The following is a 7,649-nucleotide window of genomic DNA, read 5'->3' on the forward strand; positions in this document are numbered from 1 at the left end:
GTGGATGGGGGCGCGGTGGGCTCCCGGGAAGGGCCGGTCGGTCCCCTTGGGACGCAAAAGGGGCGATGGGTCTGTTCTGCCTCCTGTTAGCGCAGGTGTCGAGCGGCCCGGGCGGCGGATGTACGTCCGCGTGGCGCTTGTCTGCATGTGAAATTGGGGGCAAAGTGCGCTTAGTGGCCTCCATGGTGAGGGCAGAGCAGGGAGCGTACGGGAGTCCGAGGTGGCACCTAAGGACACGCACGGAAAGGCCTCACGATGTCGGGATCTGTGTCACGGCGTAACCGAGTGGTTTCCTTGCAGTTGCATAAAGCACATTCTTGCTTAAGGAGGGTGGTGAGGGAAGAGGTTTAAAGAACTATAAAGCTGCTGCTGGGAAGAGCATAGCTCTTTCCTGTGCAGCTTCCTGATTGAAACAAACTGTGTTACAGGTCACCACAGTGGGAAAACTAACAGAGGTTTAGACCCCCCAAAATATATGTAGCTTCTATATTTTCTGTGTCTAATTTTGGGTATTTAACCATAAACACGAAGACATGTTGTCTTTGAAAGGCAAAATTATGAATATTCTGTCATAAAGTTTTAACACTTTGGTGTTTTTGATTGTGTTCTGAAGTGTGAGCTAGACTTTCTCTAATGGTATTAAAAAACCCCACAAACCTTACCATCCTTTGGAAACAGGATTTGCTGTATGTGTTTGGTGTGTGGCATGTATTGTTAATTCTGTCAAAGCAGCACCCAGGCAGTCAAAACACCAATCTGACTGTGCTGGCAGTGTGATTGTGCTGCTTCTGGGGCAGCTGAGGTTTCAGGTGGTGGGGTGACCTAGCAGAGCCTTCCTTCTCAACAAATTATTTGTTTTCTGACAGATAGTTTGTGACAGTGTTGGTGCAATTAGGTGAAGTTTACCTTATGCCTGTCTGAGTTGCCTTGGCCTAAAATTAATACTGCAAAATTGCAAAATGAAACCTCTGCTGTGAGCTGTTCCTCTGAAGAGGAAGTCCTTGGAGTGCTTCCTTGGAAATAAGGATGCTGACAAGCCTTTCTAAAACTAAGACAAGTTCTGCTTCTCTGCAGCAAGATTCAGGAAATGTACTGATGTTATTACAGTGTTACAATTGTCCTACTATTCGTGTACTGGTATAACTACTTCTGTGGACACTCTTCTTTAGAATAATGCTAGCTGGTTTTCCATCCATTTAATTCTTCATTTCCATTACATATCCCTAAGCATATAGCTTTCCCTGTGTTTGGGCACCAGTGTTAAATATTCTTACCAAGCACTCAACCCAGCAAGACTAAGGCAAAATTGCTCTGGCAGGCTTTGAATTAAGGGAACCCCAAGTGTTTCTCAGTGTGTGTATGATGTACCTGTTTAGTTTGGAGTGCCCTGTGGCCTGCTTCTGCCGTCACTTGTATGCTGAGAAGTTTGGGTGTGGTAGTGGAAGAAAAAATGTTAAATTTCAGAGTAACCAGTACTTCTCCACTGAAATTATTTTTGATATATATTCTGCATTCAGTAGCAGAAGCAAAGTCTTGGTGACATTAACCACGTGGCACTAGATCCTAAGGACCATTCAGGCACAATTTAACTCAATTAAGACAGTCTGAGGAATCAGGTGAGACTTCATCAAAATAAGGATCTAGAAAGTCAGCTTTTGCTAGCACAGGCAGCACTATAATTGTAAGCAATTGATTAGAACAGTGATTGTCCTAATCAACAGAGTTATTTGGCTTTTATCTGACCTTTAATTTGTTGAACTAAACTGAAGCAAGTCTGATTTAGGTCAAAATAAGAATTCACATAGCCCTTTGCAGCAAATTAAACCCAGACAAACCAACATAGCTTTGCATGTAGACAAGCCCTAAGGCATCGAAATGTCCAACAGCAGTGACAAAGTGCTTGATGGTTGTCAGGGAACATGTGTTTTTACTTTCATTGTGGCAGGAAACACCATAGGGTCAAGGCTGCAAACCACTGTTTATATTGTTCTTTCTTCTGCTTACTTATTATATAACCAATTTGCAGTGCCCCATTATGTGCTACATGGGGTGCCTTTAAAATTATATATTATAAGCATCTTTTTAAAATAAATTGTACCCACAAATTTTATTAATACTGGGAGTGGGAGAGCTGATTCATAACTGGCATTGTGCTAGATTTTATTGAATATGTACTTTGAGCATGACACCTGTTAAAAAGGCAAGTCCTTAGACTCAAGACAATATTTTGACCTCTGTACAGCCCTGATTGAGGTGGGAAGGTAACCCTTTCAGTGTATTGCTTTGGGATGGTGATGGAAATATCATAGTGGACCAAATATTAGGCTTTGTGCAGTCCATTTTCTTCTTTTCTTCCCCTTCCTTACCATTTTGACTTTGCTTCCTATTCCTTTTTCCTGAGACATCCTATTCATGTGATTCAGCATCCACATCACAGGCCCCATCTTTTCTTCTACACCATCTAACCATGATCTTCTCACTTCACCTGTGGCTCATTTCTCATTAACCAGTCGTGCTTGCCAACACGGGACCACGGATTGGCTGAACGGTTTCTAGGGCTCGTTCATTCCTCCACAAGTGAACAAAATTCACTTTAAGTGGTGTCATGCCACTTGAATTCGGACATGGGTGCCAAAGATTTCTTACTTATGTATTAGGCACACGCTGTGGTTGCAGATTTTGTGGACAAATTGCAGTGGTAGTTATCTGCCATTATGTCAGTGAAGTGTTTGTATTATGCCAAGTGAGAAGGGATTAGTTAAGTTGAAAAAAAAAGGAGGTTAGTACAGGAATTGTAAGGTGGAAAAACCAGCTGAAAGAAAACTGGAATAAATTTCTCAGTCTGCTTTGCTACATAGGAATATAGATGGTGCTGGCCAAAGGGAAAGGATACACAGGAACAGGAATGAAAGGCAGAGATCAGTGAAGTTTAGCTCTGCTTATTTAGATGCTGACTTATGCTGATAAACTGTACCAAAAATTATGACCTGAACTTATAATATGCACTGACTTTCAATAGGACAAATCTGTTTCTTAGGCCTGAGCTACTAAGGAATTGCCAACAGAAGTACAGAAGTATATTTCCCAATATAAAAGACATTCAAAACACCTATTTCCTCTAAATACTGTATATAATTACACATATTCAGAAAAAATTAATTAAAACCAGAATCTGTTTAGGAAAAGATAAGTGAGCTGATTAGAATAATGTAAAAGGGAAAAATTAGCCCCAGGAAATTAAAGTGTTGTTATTTAAATGTTATTGCCCCTACTAGTTGTTGAATTCTATGATTTTTCCCTAAAAGCACAAGGAAAAAATAAGTTCAGGACATCTATTTTAGTGATGAAGACTATGTTGTGATACAGGAACTGTCAGTTACCCCACCCAAACTGAAAATAAGAGGAAGATTTATAGGTGCCAGAGGAATGAGTTTCCAGAACATTCTTCCAGAAGCACCAGTATGGGTGAAAATAAACCCCAATCTTTAGTTGCGGGTTAGGTGGGCTTTAGGTAAGGCTTAGTATTTTTACAAAAAGGGATTCTGTGGTATTGATGTTTTCAGTGACGCTACTAGGAATAACCCAGGAAGTTTTGTAATACAAAATTACAACAAAATCAAAGTGGAATTAAACATTTTGCAGGTGTGCTGGTTTTGGCTGGGATGGAGTTGATTTTCCTTTCAGTAGCTGATGTGGGATAAGTTTCAGATTTGTGACCAAAACAGTGCTGATAGTACAGGGATATTTTCATTTTTGCTGGGCAGTGCTCGCATAACATCAAGGTCTTTTCTGCTTCTTATCCCACCAATGAGGAGGCTGGGGGTGCTTAGGGAACTGGGAGAAGACACAGCCAGGACAGCTGAAAGGGGCATTCCACATCACATGGCATCATGCTCAGCACATAAAGCTGGGGAAGAAGCGGGGGGTGGAAATTCATAGCTGTGCTGTTTGCCTTCCCAAGTCGCTGTTGGGTGTGATGGGGCCCTGCTTTCCTGGGGGTCTGAACGCCTGCCTGCCCACGGAAAGCCATGAATGACTTCTTGCTTTGCATTGTGTGCGTGCACAGCTTTTGCTTTCCCTATTAAAATGTCTTTATCTCAGAAAACTCTTATGAGTTTTCTCACTTTTACCTTTTCAATTCTCTCCCCCATCCCACCAGGGGAGTGGCTGTGTGGTGCTTAGTTGCTGGCTGGAGTTAAAATTTGACAGTTTGAAAGGATATGAAGCAGGAATAACCCATTTGAGTCAGTTCACCTATATTCAGAATAATATATTGAAGCTATAAAAAGAAAATTACTAAACTCACTGGTGTATATGCATGAATTGTGCTAACAGACCTGGATATAGAATAATTAGGAAGCACTGAGTAAAGTTTTGCAGCTCTGATTACTGCAATTACCTCAATGATTTCAGGAAAGCATCAACTAGCAAAGCATGGATCAGTAATCTTTTCTATCTGTTGTTAGTCACAACTTTGTGTAGGATCACCAAAAAAAGGAGGGCAGTATCATAAGGTACTGGAAATGCTGCTGCAACATAAAGAAAGATTGCCTTACATCACCATGTCCTGAATACCCTTACACCCCAATTTCAAATATTTTTATACACAAACGTTTTACATTGTGCCTATCGGTTTTCTACCTCCCTTTTGCTATTGTTAAGAATTCACATTTTTAAACTTCACATATAATTTTCCCTGCCTGGATTTTGGACAAACACTGCACCAAACTCTGCTTTGCCTTTGATCTTAAAAAAAATGGTACAGTGCTTTAGCAGAAAGGAAAACTGTAGTTCTTATGAAAAGATTTTTTTTCAAAAATGTTCTCTTACATCTTTGTAAAGAACTTTTCATAATTGATTCTAAGGGTAAAGGAGCAGCATGGTATTGCATATTAATTGGAGTGTAGAATTTAGTCAACTGAAAATATAGAGCTGGAATTGTAAAAAAAATTACAGGCCAAGTATTAGTAATGTGAGTAATACTGAACATGTAAATTAAGAGCCATTGAAGTCAAATATGCTGAGCTGTGAACATCTTTCTACTTTTTCAGTGGACTGGAGCCTGGATCCTCTGTGAGCTTACACAGCTGTGTCAAGCTGAGATATGGTAAAGGTCAGTTTTTCTTCTGTGCCAGTATGTTAGTGAACAAGCCAGCATGGGACATAGTGACAACTCAGCTATCTATTAACTATCTCCTATTGACCTCCTCAGAACTAGGAGGAGGTGTGAGACACTGTTCATTCTGTTCACTTGCAACACATAAGAAATGGGCAGGTACTTTCCCCTGTTGCCTCCGTGGAAATTTTGCTTGTATTGAGCTCAATTTTCTGCATTGAGCAATGAAGAACTGGGGACTTGGGTTTAAACTCCTATTTTTCCAGATTGTTTACTAAGTGTTCAACTTCTGTCACTATCTTGCCTGTCTTATCCATCCTTCTGTTCTTTTCAGATAGTACCTGGCTACATTTTATTCTCAAAAACTTCTTCCTGCCTGCTGCAGCTGACCTCCAGGATGCTCCTTGGTATCCCAGGCAAGGTGCTATGTATGTGTGCTCTACCATCTGTACACACCTATGGTTTAACCTACTTCTCCCCCTCTGATCAATCACTTCTCTGCTCCCCTCTGCCAATCTTCTACAGTACTTTTCATTTAGCATATCTTTTCTATTCATAAAACAAAAGATAGCACCCATCTTCTGCTGGCAAACCCCCTCCTTGTCCTTTCTCCACCACAACTAATTCTGTCATCCTTCAAGCTGATCTGCTCCTTTTTCCTCTCATATAAAAGCTAGTTTTAGGTCATGGCTGCTCTTCTGTGAAGTATTTCCAATGACCTGTTTCCCCACCTCAGACCTTGTTTCCAAAATTCTTCCCCAGACTTAGGTCACCTCTAGGCTGCAGATGCTCATAAATTACCAGCTTTCTAGAACTTTCTCCCAGGGAATCTTTAGTTTCTCTTTCCACCCATAGTTCAGGGTCTCTCTGTTCACCAGTTCAGGAGACAAAGTTTTCACTGCCCTCCTCACCTTTCTTCCTTACGAATCAGGAGCATCTCATCACCTTTGCACCCCTTCTTGGATGTTCTTGGGTTATTCATCCCTTTGGTTTCAGGCTTCACCTTTGGGGCCTGGCATTCCTTTGCTGATGCATTAATTTGGGATTTATGTCAATCCCACACATTCTGGTCCAGTCCAGCTTTCCTCTAATAACTTCCTTCCCTTCTTCATTCCCTTCTCCAGCTTTCCTCAGAGGACTTTCACTTGTGCTGCCCTTTTTTCTTTAAGCCTGAAACAACTGCACCCATCTTGCGAGCCAAATCCACACTGCCTTCATTCAAATTTCCCCATAAAATGTACTTTTGCCAGAACACCTATCCAGCTCAGATTCTTCTCCTGAAATATGTCCTGTTCCTCTATAATAAAAACAATTCCTGTTTCATAACAAAACAAAAAGAACTGAGCAAGAGACTGACTACACAACTAATTTTTGGCAGTTGCTTTCTGCCAAGAGCAACATGCTTGTTCTTATCCCACTCCTTTGGATTGTCCTCCCCGTGTGCCTCCTGTTTGTCCTTTTGTTTTCAGCTTTTGATTCCTTCCTGAGGGCTCCTGGCCTGATCCTGTGCTCACACTGGTGTGAAGTGAGGAGTAGCTCCGCTGCAGCAAACAGAGCTATGCCAAGGCGAAATTTCTGTGGAAGACGATCATCCCTTTGTTTTAATATTAGCTAATAAAGCCTGTGCACAGCTCCAGCACAGCGCTCTGGTTTTAATTAATAAAAATTAGCATATACAGCTACACACACTCTTTCCCTCAGCTACTTTGAAGAAAACCCCTTTGTATGTCTTCCTGGTTGCTCTGTGTATTGACATTAAAAAAACCCCAAATGAATAAAACCCCAAAACCAAAGTAGCATCAAACTCCCACGCGAACAAAAGGCTTGGGTGCTGCCGGTGGCGGGCAGCGCTGGGAGCAGTCCCGGCCCCCGGCCCCTGCTCCCGCCGCCGGGGAGCCGTGCAATTCCCAGCCCGCCGTCCCTTCCTCCGCCTTGCACAATCCCACTGCAGCGACTTCCCAGTCTTAATTGGAGCCTCTGGGCATTATTGTATTATTATTATTTAATAAACAACCACATAAAACACTGACATTTAAATAAAAGTAAAGAAAGGAAAGCTCTGACTCCTAAGTCTGTTTTTTTCTGTTGGCTTGGGTGGAAGCAGGAGCAGGTTTTCTCCACAATACCCATGCTCACAAAACACAAGCTTACATTTCATGTTATAGGAAAGAGAGCCCACTGTGGATGAGCAGGCCAGACCTACTGCAGCTGTCAATTCCTGTTGCAACATAAGGTGTAAAATAGAGAGTAATAAACTGAACATTCCTGAATAAAAGGCGCTGCTTTTCTTTCCTGAGCTACAATTTGCAAGGGTTTAGCCCCATTTTCTGCATTGTGACCCCCAGCATGTCCTTTTGAGTGGTTATCTGAAACTCACAGCCACAGGGATGCTATTAAAAATAATAAATAGAAAAGATAGTTTTATTTTTGCATTTGATTGTTTGAGGCATTCCAGTGTGAGAGTTATCATGACAAAAGAAAATGTGGTATTCTTGAAGTGAACGAGGAGGAGCACAACTCGTTCAATAAGGTT

The 7,649-nt window shown here is 41.6% G+C and overlaps 1 long non-coding RNA gene across 1 annotated transcript; it reads left to right on the forward strand.

Moving 5' to 3' along the window:
• Nucleotides 1-26: 26 nt before the first annotated feature.
• LOC129117831 (uncharacterized) lies at nucleotides 27-6,802 on the forward strand. Its single transcript, XR_008533920.2, has 2 exons — nucleotides 27-5,113; nucleotides 5,451-6,802. It is a non-coding gene; the product is annotated as an uncharacterized LOC129117831 (long non-coding RNA).
• The last annotated feature ends 847 nt before the right edge of the window (nucleotides 6,803-7,649 follow it).

This window comes from Agelaius phoeniceus, chromosome 3, assembly GCF_051311805.1.
Source record: "Agelaius phoeniceus isolate bAgePho1 chromosome 3, bAgePho1.hap1, whole genome shotgun sequence".
Taxonomy (NCBI): domain Eukaryota; kingdom Metazoa; phylum Chordata; class Aves; order Passeriformes; family Icteridae; genus Agelaius; species Agelaius phoeniceus.